We start from the raw sequence: 19,155 nt of genomic DNA, 5'->3' as shown, positions 1-19,155 counted from the left end.
CAGTCTCGTGAACGATTTATATTAAGTAAAATTGGTTATTTTGAGCATATAATCACCCGACCTAATAATAGGATAACGCTAAAACGGGGGAGAATATACATATATATATATATTAGGAATTCAGGGATAGAGCATCACATTAATAAAATGAAAGTAGATAATCCTCTCAGTTACATCAGGTTGTACAGCACGATTGTCCTATCAAGCCTATCATGCATGTGCCCTTTTTTTTCTTTACTTCTTCTTCTTCTTCCTTTGGATAAAGATAAATCGGGCAAGCTCCAGGGCATCTGTTGGTCTACCGTACAAATAATAGTTGGCGTACAAAAGTCTTTCCTTCGGACGTACGTTGACGTCCGACTGATAGATGGTTATAGCTAATAGGCAGTTTCGAAACGTCATATGATTGGTATCCTGGCAACAGGCGCCATAGGGATATCACGTGACTGCCATTGGCAGCTGACTATGTAGAAGACAAGAATTGTAAAAACTTTGATAACAAGGATAATTATAAAGTTAAAATTGAAATTTTTAATTTAAAAAAAATAATAATAATAATTAAATAAAATAAAACATTATCGTAAAGTAAACATAATTTTCTGTAAAAAAAACTCTATATCTTAATTTTATTTTATTGCGTTTTAAAAAATTACAATTAAATTATATTCTTTTTACACTTAATTGTAATTAAATAAATATGTTTTAAAAAAAGAATAAATAAATTTTGTAAGAATAAAAAAAAAATTAATCCTTTTCATTTTATTCATTCGATTGTAATTAATTTCAATTATGAAATTGAAAATTAAATTTGAATTACATTTAAATGAAACTGAAACAAAAAAGTTAATTACAATTAAACGAAACTGAAAGATAAATAATAATAATAATAATAAATATTTAATTTTAATTATATTCTACTTTTCTAAAAAATTGAAAAAATAAATAAAAATATGGTAAATTTATATATTAATTTGTACGTTTATAAATAAAATTAAAAAAATCATTTGACGTATTTATCAGATAAAAATATATTTTTATTTAATACATTTATAATAAGAAATTATTCATTTTTGATGATATTTGCGAAACTAAAATTATCATTTTTATGTATTTACGAAACAATATTTTTATTTTATGTATTTATAAGATAAAATTTTCATTTTAACGTATTTTATGAGATAAAATGCTGACTTTTTATGTATTTATGAAACAGAAATGTCCTCTCTTATACATTTATAAAGATAAAAAAAAAAATAATAATAATATTTCTACTTTTAAGTATTTATATAAAAGAGAAAAATCGCTCTGTATCTTTTATTAAAGATTAATATTTATTAAGAATTATATTAAATATATATAAAGATAGATTAACTTGTAAAGATCACATGATGGAAGAAGATAAAAACAAAGTAAATACATTCTCAACAAGTTCAAATGGTTCATTTAAGACACCTGCAACATCTAAAAACGATCTACAAGTATACTTTCTTTAGATTGATCAGCATCATTTGGTATCTCTCTCTCTCTCTCTCTTCCTCTCTTTCTCTCTTCCTCTCTTTCTCTCTTCCTCTCTCTCTCTCTTCTCTCTCTTTCTCTTTCTTTTCCTTTCTCGCATCTGCCATCAGAGCAAGACAGTCTGCAGCAAATGTCACTAGAATATCCAGATATTATATTCACATCATTGCAAAAATGATTTAAGATACGTAGAAGGGGAAAAAATATATATCCAATACTACACGCGAGTGCTGTATATCTAAAAAGTATCTTCTCGAATCCTCTCCCTGCTCTTCATTTACTATTTTATGTATTAAAAAATAATTTTTCTTCCATAATTTTGATTTAATTTCAATTTTTATCATGTTTTCATATAGAAATTCTTTAAAAATTCTTCATGTTCTATAGTGTTTCGTGGTGATAAGTCACATGTTGAGATTTCTTGTATATTTTTTCCAATAAAAACTTACGTAAATATATATGGAAGACCCGTTAAAAAATGCATAATCTTTTTTATATAAATAAATAAATAAAATTAACAAAGTTAATTATTTTCTAATCGTATTCTTATAATAAAATAATTATTTCGATGTAATTAGCATAATAATATGTAGATTGTAGAAAGAGAAATGATAAAAAAACACATTTTTATACCAAAAAAAACAACACATTTTCCTTACTAAAAATGCAAATTATGTATAAATATGAAAGTATATTTAAAAAATTAATAAGTTTAAATTATAATTACTATAATTTTACCGGCGTTTAAATTGGCGTTAAAAGTGAAAAAAAACGCTTTATAAAGATAATTATACGCCTTATAAAACACCACTTTAAACTACAGACATACTAACTTTGAAGTCTTGTTACTTTAATAGTGAAGAATTTACTCACAACAACACTATCAGAGATTAGTATATTGGCATTCAGAATTTTTATTTTCCATCTGTTTGTGTGTCTCTAAACCATCTAAAAAAATCATTCCGGATCCAAAAGTTATCGATCAAATACGACAGCTAGTATGACAAATGTTTATATAACAGTAGTCTGTTCACACTCCGACATCCGCTCTCATGCCATACTGTTGTTGTATAAAACTTTACTGTTGTTTATATATACATCTCGGATGGGAAACGAAAAAAAAATATATTAAAAAAAAATTGAAACTTTCTTCCGGAATTTTTCTATCTTCTGGTATAATTTTAAGAATTTTTACATATTTAGGAAACTATCAATTTTCTTGAATTTCCTCTATAATTGAAGGATACGTTTCAACTTCTCCAACTTTATATACTTATTATCTTGCTATTTTAGCGATTTTTTTGAGAATTTTATGATTTATTTTCTTCGCCGGATTATTATTTATTACTTTTAATGTAATATTTATCACGTTTTAACGAATTTAAATCTGTATTTTTAAAACAACTGAATTTTTAGTACGCTTCTCGTATAATCAACCACGTATGTTAGAAGAGGAGTGGAAAAAAATAGACAATTATCTTCTGATAAAAATAAATTTTTACTGTTCAAATCTATTAAACAGCTTTCGTCAGTTGTCGGATATTTAATTCTTGTTAAAGTGTAACAAGTCATGTTGAATAGAGAAACTTGAAAGGTGTTGAGTCGTCAAGTTCCAGCAGAGGATTCGTTTGACGGTGATTCAAGTCAGACTACTAATTAACCAAGTGACAGGAATCTTGTTCTCTTTTAACTTAGCCGCTTTTGGGGTATAAAGTTCGTACATGGTAATTAGCCAGCTAATAATGGTTATTCTGAGACTAGTGCAAGAATAGCGACAACTTTTCTTGCATCATTAACATTGATCTAGATTAGGTAACGCATAAAACTTTTCTCCAGATTTAAATTTATCAGAAGGCCACACCAGTGATGCAGGTACAGTACATATATATATATAACTTTACGTATATCATGTATTAATTAATTAGCAAAATCGCAGCAAAAAAATCATTTTTTTAGCAATTTATTCTTGTTTGTACATAAATTATTTAACTTTCTACGTGTAATTTACTTGTATATAAAGCGTTATAGATGAGTAGGATTTTCAAAATGTGAATTTTTGTCCCGTGTAAAGGATACCTTTGCTTCGATTATTTCGAATCCAGAAAATTCCACTCCTCCGCGGAAAATGTGAAGATCGCAAAGCAAAAACTCTTTCTTCGGCTTTATTACCCTCCAAGAATTTTTTTTTTGATTCTAAGTCATTTCGATGGGGAATCCTTATTTTCCTCCCTCCTCTTCAAAAAACACCCGGTGTGGGTTCTGTCCTTTCTTGGAGTTAGTGTAATTCATCATTTTTCTGCAATTTTTATTCTACTGGGTAATTGTCTGTCTTTTTTTTCCTTTTCCCTATTCTTTCTAGATAGATCAGAAACTCTTCTTGCCTACTTAAATACCCAACGGAATAAGTCACGCCCTACGGATGATGTTGCGCATGATGTACATAACTACGACGTTAAGATTTATTTAATTTGAAATTTAAGAGATTTTCAAAATAAAACAATTGAATATAAATCTGGTTCCCGCTTTAAATTAGAAGTTAGCAATACATTAATTCTTTTATTTTACTTTATTTTTTTTCGCTTCTACTTTCTTGACTTAGTTTTGAGTCTTACCAGTTTAACTGATGATCCGAAGTTTACAATTGTATTTTTTTTTCTTTCGTTTACCTTTTTTTTCTTGACTTCTGTTCTAACTACATGTGTTGTAAGTCAGGGCGATAAGCTATTGATAAAATGTTTACAGGTGTTCAGATTTTCACGGTCTTACGTGACTAACTTTCTCCTCTCTTTACTTGATTCTGTTCAGAAATTGAAAACGCTTTGCTTCAATTTTAAACCTCTTTTTTATATATAAATATTATTATTTTTCTTTTAAATATATATAAAATTTTTTCTAAATATCTCTCATAAAGAATTGCAAATGAAACGAATAAATAAAGCGAAGAAGAAATTATAAATTCAAATTTTTTGGTGTTATTAATCAAGTAGAATCTTTTTTTAACACGATTTATTTTTTTTCTGGTTTTCATCATTCGTTTTTGTGTTTTTATTTATTTATTTTTTTAAAGTTTATAAATCATAATTTTTAGAAAATTGCAATTTATAATAAAAGAAAAACAATAGTATATACAAATAATAGTTTCTAGAATGAAGTGCTAGACATTTATCTAGTTCTTTCAAAGATAAATCCTTAAAGAAGAATGCGATTAAGCGGAAGACGTCCATTGCAGAGAATGTCCACAAATTGTCCCAAACAACGATTACCGGAGGAGAAATGGAGCGAATCGTCTTAGTATATACTTCTGCTTAAAATGACAAGCAAACAAGCCAATGGCGAGGAACGACCACTCTCCTAATGTTGTCAGCATGTGGTTTTCAGTTGATGTCCATCTGAAAGACCATAACGTCCCCTCTCTGGACCTTTACTAAAAAGTTAAAAATTTTCGTTCCCAGTGTAGAAGTTTGGCGGTTATTTTTACAAATAACATCTGTTCATATTCCATCTAACCATACTGAAATACCTCGAAGTCTGTAAGACAGAAAAATTCTCTTCAGAGTGGACTCTTGAGTCTCCTACTCTCTTCAATCACTTATAATGATAACGGAGAGCAACCCATCTATATACGCTTTATATATGATGACGATAAAGTTTACTTATATATATATATACACTCATTGATATAATCTTGATGAGTTTGTAATTGTTTACTTCAATGGATTGATTTCCTTAATAGAAAAATTAAATTATTTCTTCTAATTAAGAATAGAAATAAATATTTAACGAATGACAGAAGAATTTAAAAGAAGGAAAGAAAAATAAAAATTAATTTCTAAAAGCCAAACTGCGTTCAATAATAGGAACAAAGATAATCTTAGTGGTGTACCTCAAACATTATATGGAACTACAGAGCCGGTAAATTAGTGTTCCCTCAACGTTCTAACACGTCTAGTCAGATTATGTAAATTGTCTTCTCTCCGTTTCGATTGAAGTTAATACGCTCTGTTAGTTAGCGCACCAGCAACATGGCCATCAAAGGATAATCCTATATCCAATTGAATACTCCAGAGCATCGATTGTACCTCAATCATTCCAGAAGTGCTAAAATTGATGGAATTAATGTCAGTTTGTATTTAGTATAATTATTTTTAACGCAGTTTAATCCGTAATTCCTAATCAAAATATTTTACTCACCGAGTAACAGAATCGATAATCACAATTTTCCCCAACTCCCTACCTTCATTCATCCCCCCGGAAAGATTTTAAAAATTTAAACATTGGGTAGGATATCGTCGAATTTTAATCAGGAATATAAATTGTAATTCACCTGTCTATTCTCATACCCTCTTTTAGAAACAAGTGGAATAATTCTAGAAACAGTAATCGTCCTCTTGAGGGAGTAAAAGAATTGGAAGAATAATCCTATTCTAAAGCAGAAGGCTCACCCCACATCATTAGATTTCAAACTAAAAACACTAGTGTCTTATTATACTTGCAAAAATTACACTTTAATAGATGATAGTTACTCGTTTTACTTGTTTTTCCAAATTCATTTTAGTGATGTACTGCAGACAATTAAACTATAGGAGGGAATTACACTTAAACTGCGTGATCAAAACGGATTAATCCAAGCAATTCGTTGGGTGGTGTCTCGTCATGCCTACGTTCTAATGGATTCGTGACACGCATACGTCACGAGATTTTCGTGATGGTCCCCCCGCGAGATAAAATTAAGTTTTGGTTAACTCCCATCACTTCACACTGTTAAAAGAAGGGATGAAAGTCTTTCTACGGGGAATTTAGTTTTGTGTGTGTGTGGGGGGGTTCTGTCTCGCCTCACGGTACGGATGTGTGGCTCCATGCGTCACGTGACGTGGCCCATAATGAACCTGGGACTAAAGCTTGGTCCCTCATGACTCCAGTTTGCTTGGCGTTTCGGATGGTAGGTAGTGCGATAATATGAAACGTTTTTGTGTTTTCTTCCTCCTCTATTTTTTTCTGACTTTTTTTCGGAGGAAAGATCAAGTAGAAATAAAATTCAATTACCCCTTCTTTATTGTTAAAATAAGCAGTTAATTTATCTTTTAAACGAATGCAAAAATCCGTATAGAATTAAATTTAAAAATAATTACTTTAAGGGATTTTTTCCCCTATGATAAACTGTATAAACTGCATAATAATAAATCTATTTTTCTCAAAAGAGAGAATACATTATACAAAAATTACACTTAAAGAAGACTTAAAAAGAAGAAAATTAAGCTAAAAATCTGCAATTTTATTAAAAAAGTTTTCCTCTCTCTTTTAAAGAATCTCGTTCCATCTTCATTCCAAAAAAATAAATAAAAAAAATTACTTAAAAAATATGCATTTTATTCACAGATACACACACTTAATTAAAATTAAATACGATTAATTATAATTTATTTTCTAATAAGTAACATCAATACAGAATTCATATTATATAACAGCATCAAATCTTCAAGAAGTAACAGATTCTCTTTCGCTAATGAAAACGAAAACGTTATTGTCAAGTGTTTATTTAAACTGGATGAAAGATCTGAATGTTTATTTAAAGTTCATTTCCAATGAGCAAGTATACACAGCTGCGTAGTTTCGATAACGTTCTAGACTTAAGAGGCAATCGTGAAGTATATGAGACCTATATAGGCTTTTGTAACTATATTTTTTGTTTAAAAAATAATAATAACGTTTCACAAAACGTTGTCTCCATAATAACCAATGGGTTTAAGCTTCTTTCAATCGCTAGAAATTTTAAGAATTTATTTTTAAAGCGAAACCAATTTAATCTCTTCTTTCTTTCTCCATTTTGAAAATTTACCTCCCCTTCTTTTAAAGCTTCTTTTATTTATTTATGTCTAGTTTTATATATTTGTTAATGTGGTGAATGATAATTTCTTCTCTCTTCTCTTCTCTCTTTCCCTTCCTTTTATATATATATATATAAAGATTCAATCTTGTTGTGGGAAGAAATGATTGGCTTCAAAAAGTGACAAACTCCTGAAAAATATCAATTCTAAAAAATAGAGTTGAAAAGAAAATGTCGGTTTTGAAAAATAACAGAATTAGATGTCATACTTCAATTTCAAAATTTTCAGTTTGAAAGAAAGTAGATCAATTTCAAAAAAAAAAAAAAAAAAAATATTGAAAAGTTTGACGAAAATTGTCGTTTTCACAAAATTATCATTTTGTATTTTTTTAAAAATGCAATCAGTTTCTGTAATTTTTAAAAATTAAATTATTAGTTAAATTTTACAAATGGCAATTAAATTTTATGTTTTATATAAAAAAAAGCAAGTTTTAATATTGTTTTACTTGATGAAGATTGGCTTTTCCTGAAAATGATCATTTTTGCATTAAAAAAAAACGCAATTAATTTTTATAGTCTTTAAAAATTACTTATTAGTTAAATTTTGCAAGTAAAAATTAAAGTTTATGTTCTATGTAAAAAAAAGCGAATTTATTTTTTCGTATGACAAAAATTGTCATTTTTCGCAAAATGGTAATTTTGTATTTTTTAAAAAATAAAGTTAATTTCTGTAACTATTTATTACTTGAATTCTGAAAATGGCAAATATAATTTTTGTTCTATTCCAAAAGTAAAACAATAATTAACAATAAAATAAATTTTTATTCCGTTTTCATTTATAAAAATTGTCATTTTTTCAAAATGTTAATTCTGTATTTTTCAAAAAGTAATTATATTCTATAACTTTTTGTTAATTATTTATTAAACTGTATAAAAGAATAATTAAAGATTTTATTCTACTTAAGAAAAAGAAATAGATTTTAATTCTAAATTCCTTCAAATTGTCATTTCTTAATATTCCAATTTTGCCTTTTTAAAAAAATTGCAATTAATTTCTGCAATTTTTAAAATAATTAATTACTAATTAAGTTTTGTAAATGACAATTAAATTTTTTTATTCTATTTCAAAAAAACTAATTTTAATTCTATTTTTAAAAAATGAATATTAAACGAAATGTATAAAATATAAAAATCGCCTTAAATATTAAAAAAATCCTTTTTAAAATTAAAATAAAATGATTAATTTGTTAATTTATTTTAAAGTAGTTTTTTAAGTATTAATTATTAATTTTTTAATGTAATCGGGGTTAATGTTTTTAAATGTATGACACAGAAAAGCTCGTAAGTCATCGTGAAAATTTTATGTATTAAAATATGGATATAAAAAAAAAGTAATTTTATAAAACGACAGTGACAAAATTAACACAAAAAATGTATCATTTATAAACATTAAATTTGCATAAAATATTTTTAAAATAAGTTTTTAAAAGAATATATAAATAAATATACAATTTAAAAAATATTCTCTCTTAAGTACAATAATTAAAAATATGTTTAGAATATATAAAAATTAGTTTATTTTTTACTAAAATATTTTATAAATTAAATATTATATACAAAAATTAAATGCTCTTACTTTAAATCTAAAATAATTACACCATTAGGAAAGTATTGTTGTTTATATATATATATATATATATTATTGAAAGTTAATTTTCCCTATTTAATTTTAAATTTAGACGTAGGAAATTAAATATTTTTGAGAGGGAAACGTCTTATTTTGTTATATTCAGGATGCAAATTTAAGGAAGATTATTTTAGGAGGATTATATATAACTATAAACAATAAGGGTAAAGAAGAACTTAGAAGTGACACGTCCTGGGAGGATTAGGAACTGACTGTTCCTCCAACCGTTACAGCCATTACGGCTTGTGTGACGCAAGATAGACTGTAATGTTACGGCACCTGAAGTCCCTGTTGCGAGTTACATAGTCCCAAAGGTGAGAGTACAGAGACAGCTAAACTAACCTCTGCTCCAAAAGTCATTATAATTTTATCTCGTGGGAGATGTCTTTTTCTTCCTTATTATATTGTCCACCATTATAAAAATGACAGAAATTATCTATCGCGTGTGTATGTTCCTTTATTATAATTTAATAATTTCTTCTAACTCGAAAGAAAATGATGAATAAATTTATTAATAGTTTATTTCGTAATTTCTATTTCGTGCTTTAATCTTTGTAAGAATCTTTACGAACTAAAAAAAGAAAAAGGAAAAAAATTGACCACATCCTTCCCTTTAGGATGATTATTCCTTTTATCCTCTCATCTAGCTGCTTAAATTAATAAATAAAATAACATTATTTATTGCATTTCTTACAAACTATTTATCTTTCTAACGATTTATTTACTGGAATATTTTATTTTATTTTTTTAAAATACTGTATATACTTATCACTGTTTCTGAAACGATTTTTCTCTTCAGTAAAAGAAAACATTCTGCATGTGCCAAGAACTTAACAGTAATTAAACTATCTGCGACTCACTTATCTTTATTTAGTTTACAAAAAAAAGAGAAAAAATTAGAAGAATTTAACTGACTTTGTTCTTTGTTTCTCAATGCACTAGAACCATTTTGTTTCATGCCATGTTACGAATATTCTCCTTTTGCCTTATTTGCCTTAAATATTTGGTCTTTTATGCTATAAAATGTGATCAGTTGTTAACTTCAACATTATTTTACATTTATTTCTCATCGTTTCTTGTAATTTTATTTAATTATTTGAATTTTCTTTTAAAATTCATCCTCTTCCTCATCATCTGGATAACTTCTATTTTAGTTCTATTTTCTCCTTTTGTGAGAAATCATCATGAAAAATGTAAGTTTTGATTTTTGTTTTCCTTACTTTTTCTAATATTGTTAAAATTATTGAAGTTTTATTAAGAAAAAAATTACCAGTTTTTCCAACTTTTATGCATCATCTATCCACTTTTACATCTTCTACAGTTATATATTTATATTTCTTTCCTTGCTGTTTCCTTCATGTTTTTATTCACCAAAAGAAGCAAAATAAAAAAAATTATTTACATAATAAAATAGTCTAATCATTTAAATTTAATTAAATTTATTATTTTTTAAACTAAATAAACATTTTCATAGATAAGAAGTCTCCAGGATTGGATATACATAGAAAATCTTTATTTTATCAAAAAATTAAATTAAATTGTATAAATTACTTTGCTTTTATAAACGAATAACTTTAAAAGGATTATATATATTTTACAGATTGGCCGTTTTATCAAATAATGTAATAATAATAATAATAATAATAATAATCCTAAAATTAGTTTGACCTTTATAATTAAATAAGGTAATTTTCTTTTATCATTTACCAACATGTGGTTGTAAAAGAATTAAATTATTTAAATAGTTTTATTTTGTCAGAAAATTTTCTCTTTTTAAGATCATTTATTTGGCAGAGAGTTCTTCTTTTACATCATTTATTTTGGCAGAACTTACTCTTTTAGATTATCCATTTTGAATCGATTTTGGCAAGATATACCAAATTTTGGACGATTCTATTCTCATGGGAACTTAATTATAAATTTAGAAAAGCAACATTTTAAATTCTTTCTTACATAAATTCCAATAATGTTGGCTCCAAGAACCTATAAAGGTAATTATTATTCTCTCCTCTCTGAATTGCTTATTCAGTAAAATATATGTGAAGAATGTAAATAATATATATATATAACTAATAACATTTTTCTATATTCTTTACAGTTTTAGATAACGAGAAAGCATGATAAAGATAAGAACATTTGGTTAAAATAGATTGTTCTCATAAAACTTAAATCATTCAAAAACATCACTAGGGTCAAGCATCTTCTCTGATTCTAAAAATCTTACTAAGCTTTATAGTAGAGAGGAATGAATATCACAATAGAATACTCAAAAGACTTAAATTTTCATCATTAGTGTGGACATAGCGTTGTTTTTTTTTATCTAAGAGATGTTGATTTTTTAACTGTTTGAATCCACTTAAGTCAAACAGTCGAAGATAAGAAAGTCTCTCAGTTCTATACTTTTTACTGCCTATTTTTATGGACGAGGTCTATTTAAATAAAAATCTAATCTGCTTTTCTCTATGCTGTAAAATTCGGACGTTTCATACTTTATCGTTTCCCTTTTTTCCCCTATCCCCTTTTTTCGCTTCGACCGAGATCTGAATGCTAAATATTTCTATCTTACTTTTTCTTTAATGTTGGATATTGGTTCGAGAAAGAAAAAAAAATATATATAAAATATATATATATATATATATGCATGTATATAGTAGAATTTTGAGGTTTGTAAATTGATTCTTTAGCACTTTTACTCGTGAGTTTGAAGAAATTAAAATTTTCTAATCGATTTTATTATATATATATTCGATTTTTTTATTACAATTTTTGTAAATTTGAATTTTTACGTTTATTTTATGTATTGGAATTTTCTTACGTGGTTTATTCAATAATAACACATTTTCTTTACCTTTTAATAAATACGTTTTAAGAAGAAGAGGAGGAAGAGGAAGATGGGAAAGAAGAATAAAAGGTAAGAGAAAGAGAAAGAGGAATGAAAGAGAAAATAAAGAGTAAGAGAAAGAAGAATTTTTTTCTATTAGACAATTAATTATATTATAAATTAATCATTTTTCTATATTAATTTATAAATAAATTCTATATAAAATCATTTTATCAGTTATTTTCTCAACTGCAATAGACTGTAGGAATACATGTAAACCTCAGAAACTATTGTTTTTCACCTTAAAATCTTATCTTTAAAGATAGAAATAAATTATATAAATAAAATAAAATAAAATAAACAGCTTCACACTCCTTCCAGTTTATCTTTCAAAATCTTAATATTTTAAAATCTTTGATACGAAATACTTCCAGTAGAGAGTGATTCACTATGTTATGAAAAAAGCGAAGTATATCATGATTTAGAAAATACTGTTATTAAATGTCATCTTTCGAGTGTATTTAAAGATAATGTTAGAAATATAGCTTTCTAGAAAATGCCATCAATCCGAATAATCTCCTTACAATCATTTTAACCAATAATACGTCAACAGATGCCATTTTCTGTTTTAAAACATAAAGAAGATATAATATATATATATATATATAATAAAATTTAATTTATAATGCGCTCATTATAGATTATTATTGTAAGAAGAAAAGGCACGTGGTTGTTATGGCCCCAACCGAGTTGTGATGCACACTCTATCAAGCTTGTTGACAGGAAGAGATTTATGTATGGATATTTGAGTGACAGGCTGGTTTTTTCCTTCCAATCCAAACTGTCATATAGCCACTTGTTACTGTTCAATTGATAGGTCTTTCCATCTATGTTGTTAGCTGTATGACAGCCACCGTCTAATATAAAAAAATAACATTCTATGTATTACGAAACGATGCCACTAAACACTTACTGACAGTACTCGTTGGAGTATGTCAAATAATGTTATGGTGAAGAAATTTCACATCAGATTTCTTCTTCTTTTTTTAAAAAGAAATAAAAAAAGTATTATCCGAGATTTTATAACTAATTTCTAATTTTATTGAACAATTTCTTAGGGTAAAGTTTTTAACTTTAAAAAAATTCTATCTCGAATGTATTTTTAGAGAATTGATTCGGTTTGTTTCAGGAATATTGACAGGAACGAGTGTTGATATCAGATGATGTTAAGAGCCATTCAACTCAACAGTTTCAATATATACATTTCGGGGGTGTTAATAATGAAAATTACAAAGAGGATCTTCTAATCTGGAGAATTCACAACGTCCACTCTAATTAACTCGCACTTAAACTAACTTATTGAGGAAAGTATCGATTTATATTGATTTATTTCTTAATCATCCATCTCTTCTCGATAAATCTAAAAAATTTTAATTAAAATAAAATACTTTTCAGAATTATAATATAATTCGATATCCGATTATAAAAATAGAATTATTGTATTTTTTTTGTGTGTTTAAATCGATTTAAAGAGATTAACGGTATGTATAATTCATGAATATTTAAGGTGGACGTATATTACAAATGCTGGTTTTATCCCTAGGACCTGAACAACAGGGCACAGGGCCGATGGTAATTACTGCTGTAGGTGGCTGTCTGTTGCTCACAAATGACGCCCTCTTCGGCCTAGAAGATCGAAGATCAATAGGCAATTACCTAGATTAGGTCATGGATCTGAAAGTAACTGTGTGTTGGATATTAGCGATTGGGATTGCGAAAGAGTTCGGCTGAAAGAACAGAGAAAGTCTAATAAGGAATCAAAAAGGATAGAGACGGATTGTTCCTTGTCAATAGCGATTATGACGTCGCGATCCATCGGTCAGTTACGGCTGGCTGACTAAAGATAGGGTTAGGGAACACAATTCCGGTCTACTTGTCTGACCTTCGTGATACTCTGGTTTTTCTGCTCGTTAGATCTCGTGAGTGATTGAGAGATACCCCGAAGCCTCATGATGAGATGAGATTGCAAAGCTTTGAGAAATGGATACCAAGTAATAGTTGTCTATATAGTTTTTTCCCCTTATTACACATTTAATATAAAAGGATAAAATTTACTTCTATATATTTATTTATTTTAAATAAATTTTAAATAACAATCTTCAAATGATTTTATTTTAAATATGTTTAAAGTAATTAGTTTCATCAATTTTCTTTATTTTGTTACGAAAATTAAAAAAACTAATCGTTTACTTAAAGATTTTGATTAATATTATTACTTTTTTATAAGTAATTGATTTTTTTAAAAAAATAATGAAAGTGATTACTTTTCAAAAAATCGCTTAAATGTATTTAAAAAGAAATTGCGTTTTAAAAAAAGTAATTAAAGCATGTTTAAATTTTAATTGCATTTTAATTATATATAAATTGATGAATTATAAATTTATAATTTTTAAACAAATAAAAAATTTCTGAAAATTAAAATCGGTAGAGTACTTAATTAGAAACTAGTTAATTTATAAAATATGTTTTATTAACAATTCAAAATTAAAATTATGATACATTTATTATTAAATTATTAATGATTAAATAACACGACTACGCAGTTAATACATTTATTTATGAGCAGAAAAAGAATTTAAAAAGTAAGAATAAATATAAAAATTATTAAATTGTACATAATTAATTCTAGAAAATATTTGATCCTATTTATGATTTTTATTAAAGATTTCATTTGATTAAAATGAAAATATCTCAAGAACAAGATTAAATTTTTATAATTAATTCAAGAAAAAAAAAGAGAGAGAGAGAGAGAGAGTGACAGAGAGAAGAATTTTATCTGTTACTATATGTAGACGAAGTAATTTATTGTTTGAAGTGTATATGTAGGAGATTATCTGATTGAAGTTAAAGTGGGTAAAGATTTCATATTAATAAGAACTGTTCTTGAGTTTTAATACGCCTTTAATTCTACAGAAAGTTGATGAAGAAACTTTGTATCCATCCTTGTAAGTGCTTTGTAATTAGCGATGCAAAATTCTCTGGATTTAGGTTTAAAACACCCCACTGTCATCTAATTTGCTTCTAAATTCCTCTTTCCTATCTATACTGACGGAAAGAAAAACATGATTGTAGCGTGCTCTACTAAGTTTGGTATTCTGACATTTTAATCAACTCAGCTGATTAAATATGACGTGAGAACACAGGTCAGAGCTGATTGGCTGTTTAAAAATTCAAAAAACATTTTTTAAAATATTGATGAAATGGAAGCTTAGACAAACGATGACAAAGCTTCCTGCAATACTGTCAACGATAAGAAATTTCTCTATTAAGAAAGAAAACAGCTATCTTTTAAGTACCTATTTTTGCTAATTATGATGCACTTAACGATGCTGTTTTTGTTCTAATCAGAAAAACAACCTTTAAGTGCTTTTCTACCTAATGGGACATTTAAGCTTAATCTATGAAAGGAAAAGAGTTTGAACGGAACGGGAACAGACAGTTAAAGGATTCGACTAAACAAGTCATTACTTAATTGTTGATATTTTACGTTGGATATTATGATAAAAATATGACTCTAATTCTGCTTTAAATATTAATTATATATATAATAATAATCTTTATGAAGTAAATAATATAATTTTTTACTTTTCGTTTTACTATCAAAAATCGCAAAAAATAAAGTAATTTCTAAATTGAAATTCAATTGTCAATAAAATAAATTAAATATTAACATTGAAATTCAAATTAATCACTTTCTAAATACATTTATTATTTATTTTTAATAAAAAAATTGACATTTAAAAAAGTCATAACTTAAAATGAAATTGATTAACATTAATTTTTAAATGATTCAAATTAATTAAAATTAAAATCAAAATGATCCGAAATTAATTATAATTAAAATAAATCAATTTGAAACTGATTGAATTTAAACGCTTGTTTAAATAAGGAAAAAATTTCTTCAATGCCATTTTAAAATATTACATATGTAATTTTTAAATGTATTTTTGGATAGAATATAACAAATCACCCAAAAATATCTTTACAAAAGGAAATAAATCATTAAACTTAGTGACAAAAATATCGACGAAATTTATTTTTTTTAAAAAAAAGGAAAAAACTGCACGTCTAAAATCGTGACAATTTCACTTAAAAATAACTTTGTCACGTTAATTTGATAAATTATTATAATTAAATTTCTTGAAAAGTTATCTGACGAATATAAATATATATTTTAGAATTCAATATGGATAAAGTTGTAACATTTATTTTGTGGTATTTGAATGAATCAAAATGGAAAAATAAAATCGCTGAACTATTAATAATTCTATTGAAATGAAAGGAAAAACAAAAAATCAACGATCCATACTCGACGTTCTACACTTATATTCGAATCTATAAGCAAAAACGACAGAACTGTGGCTAATAACTTTCCCTCAAAAAACTTTTTCTGTAATCTTTCAGCTAGAAATTTCACTAAATATAGATGTATTCAACAACGAAAGAAATATTAGAGATTCACTAAAGATTGTCTTTTAAATTCCTTCACTCATATATATTGATATTGATTCTTCTTCTTTTTTTCTTTTTTTTTTAGTTATGTCGTATGTTATATTATAAAGAAGATGAGATTAAAAAAACTTTCGAGGAGTGAAGATAATACGACAGATGGTGTTGGGTGTGTATTGGAATCCAATGTTGTGTAATTAAATCTGTCGAGAGATCGTGGCCTCTAAATCGATTAAATCAATAAAAATTGGTCACTTTTACTGGAGACAATGACTCCCCTCTGACTATAACTTATTTTCACTTTTCATTTTTAATTTTATTTTTAATTTTATATATATATATATATATATATATATATATAATATATATATATAACAACAATTATTATAATGTTCGATTTTTATTAATAAAGGAAACTTTTGTGAAAAGTTTAGTAAACTCTCACTCGTTAAATTGTGAAAAATAGCTACTTGAATATTGACAAAAGTTTTATTGGGCAATTTTTAGATGATGATGTGATAACGTTGAAGCTGCTTATCGAAGAAGGTTTAAAGGTGTTTAAGATTTTAATAAAATTGTATTAAGTAAGCTAACAACTTATAAAATCGAGACGTAAAAGTTTTATTAATAAATCTACAATAATAAAAGAGATAAAGGATTGTAAAATTTATAAAGGTGTTGTTTAGTAAATTTCTCCCTTCGAATTTATTCAATTATATATGTTTATAATTTTAGAAACGATTAAATTTTTTTTAATAAAATATGCTTTTATTTAATGAATCAATTTTTGGATAAAATTTTAATTAAGTTAATTTTATTTTTAAAAAATTAATGAAGAAAACTGTAATTATAATTAGAAATTGATTTAACTTCTATTTTAACAATTAAAAAAATTTAATTTTAATCAATATTAGTTAATTATGATATATATAAAAAAATTAATTTGGTTAATAAGAAGGAGGTGAAACTTTTTATTAAACTTGTTATATTTTTGTTGTTTTATATATTAATTTGATATTTTTAAAATTTATTTTTCCACTTTTTTTTTTAAAAAAAAAAACTATTTTTTCATTATATTTAATCCATTTTTCAGTATTATGCAGAAAAGATGTTGGTGACAAATTATTTTAATATAAAAAATTTGAAAAAAAATTTATTTTTTATTTTTATTTTTTAAAATATTTCGCTGATGTTGCAAATTTGATTTTGGATAAGAAATCACTAATCTGACCATCTCGTAAATTTTCGACAATTCTATTACGATTTTATCGTTACAATCTTCCATCAAGTTGAGCAACAAGGGACTTTTCTTTACGGTACAATACCCTACAAGAAAATGAATAAAAAATGGCATACTTCTCAATGTATCTATTGTGTTATAGTACGCGTATGACAGATCTGTCACGACAACATTCTTATATATGTTTTTTTTTTCCTCTTCATCTCTTCAATTCACCAATGTCACATTAGTGTAAGTTATAACGACGTAGAGAGCCAACTCCGTTATTGTATCCTAATTGGATGAGGACTGTATCAGCTGGTATATTCCTCCCTCTTTCTAAACTGGAGTGATTGAGAATCTTCTGTACTTCAAAATGGATTAGGTGCATTGTCAGAAACGTAATAACGCACTATTTCCGCTGTTATTTCTGATATCTGAATCTCTTTTTTTGATAGGAAACACAAGAAAGATTATTCAATGATGCGTGCTTCTTTAGAAGAATTAAGAAATGATCAATCGTTAAGAGTTATTAATGATGAACCTACACACATCTCCCCTCTCTCTCTCTCTCTCTCTCTTTCTACAAAATTTAGCTTCGTTTAATTTAATTTTAAAATCGTGTTTGATAAATTTTTCTTCTTAATTAATTATCCTTTATTTTATAATTTATTTAAGCAATTTCTCTCTCACACTCTTTCGTTCAATCTCTCTCAATTGTTTGAAAAATTTTAATTTTATAAAAGTTATCTCATTTTATTTATATGTTAAATAAGTAATTAAAATTTATAATTTAAACGATTTTTTTACTTTAATTTTTTACATAAATAATATTGTAATTATATTAAAATTAAATCGATTAATTTAATTCTAAAGAGAAAAAAGTAAAAATTTAATTATGTTATAATAATGTTTATTTCATTAAAATTAACATAAAAATTTTAATTTCAATTTATTTTTATAATCAATTTCTTATCATTATTACGTTTTTATTTTTATATATTGACATTTATTAACAATTAAATTGTAATTATGTACATATCATTTAATCGTTATTTGTGATTTAATTGCTATTATATTTTTTACTTTATTTGAATTATCGTTAATACTTTTAAATTAAAATTATATTTAAAAAACCGAATTAAAATTTTCCAAGTATCGTTTTATTTAATTTCAAAATAAATAAATAAAATGATATTTATTAATTACAATTTAAATTTTGGATCTTTTCATTAAAACACTGAAAAATTTTACATTGGGAAAAATTAAAATAACAGAAATATATATATATAAATATTAAGAAAGACTTAAATCAATTATTGATAAGTTTAGAACAAGCTATAATTTCATCCTATTCATCCAGATAGCGGTATTTAAATGTGATTTTAATGTAATCATTAGAAGGTACTAAATCAACATTTGATTCGTGTAATTAGAAAAAAAAAATTGAATTAAATCCATTTAATTTAGACAACTAAATCCTTTAATGAACGAAAGATAGAAGAATTGTGAAGCCAAAATAGATAATAAGTAGATGACTATTTAACTGTTTAAGGCAAACTTACCAATATAAGATAAAT

At 25.7% G+C, this 19,155-nt stretch overlaps 1 long non-coding RNA gene across 1 annotated transcript; it reads left to right on the top strand.

Annotated features, from left to right (window-relative positions):
- Positions 1 to 10,994: 10,994 nt before the first annotated feature.
- On the top strand, positions 10,995 to 13,196 carry LOC136977003 (uncharacterized). Its single transcript, XR_010881015.1, has 3 exons — positions 10,995 to 11,017; positions 11,897 to 11,937; positions 13,037 to 13,196. It is a non-coding gene; the product is annotated as an uncharacterized lncRNA (long non-coding RNA).
- The last annotated feature ends 5,959 nt before the right edge of the window (positions 13,197 to 19,155 follow it).

This window comes from Centruroides vittatus, unplaced genomic scaffold (genome assembly GCF_030686945.1).
Source record: "Centruroides vittatus isolate TY-2023 unplaced genomic scaffold, ASM3068694v2 contig_439, whole genome shotgun sequence".
NCBI lineage: Eukaryota > Metazoa > Arthropoda > Arachnida > Scorpiones > Buthidae > Centruroides > Centruroides vittatus.
The sequence above is the reverse complement of the archived record's forward strand: the minus strand, read 5'-3'. Positions and strand labels throughout refer to the sequence as shown.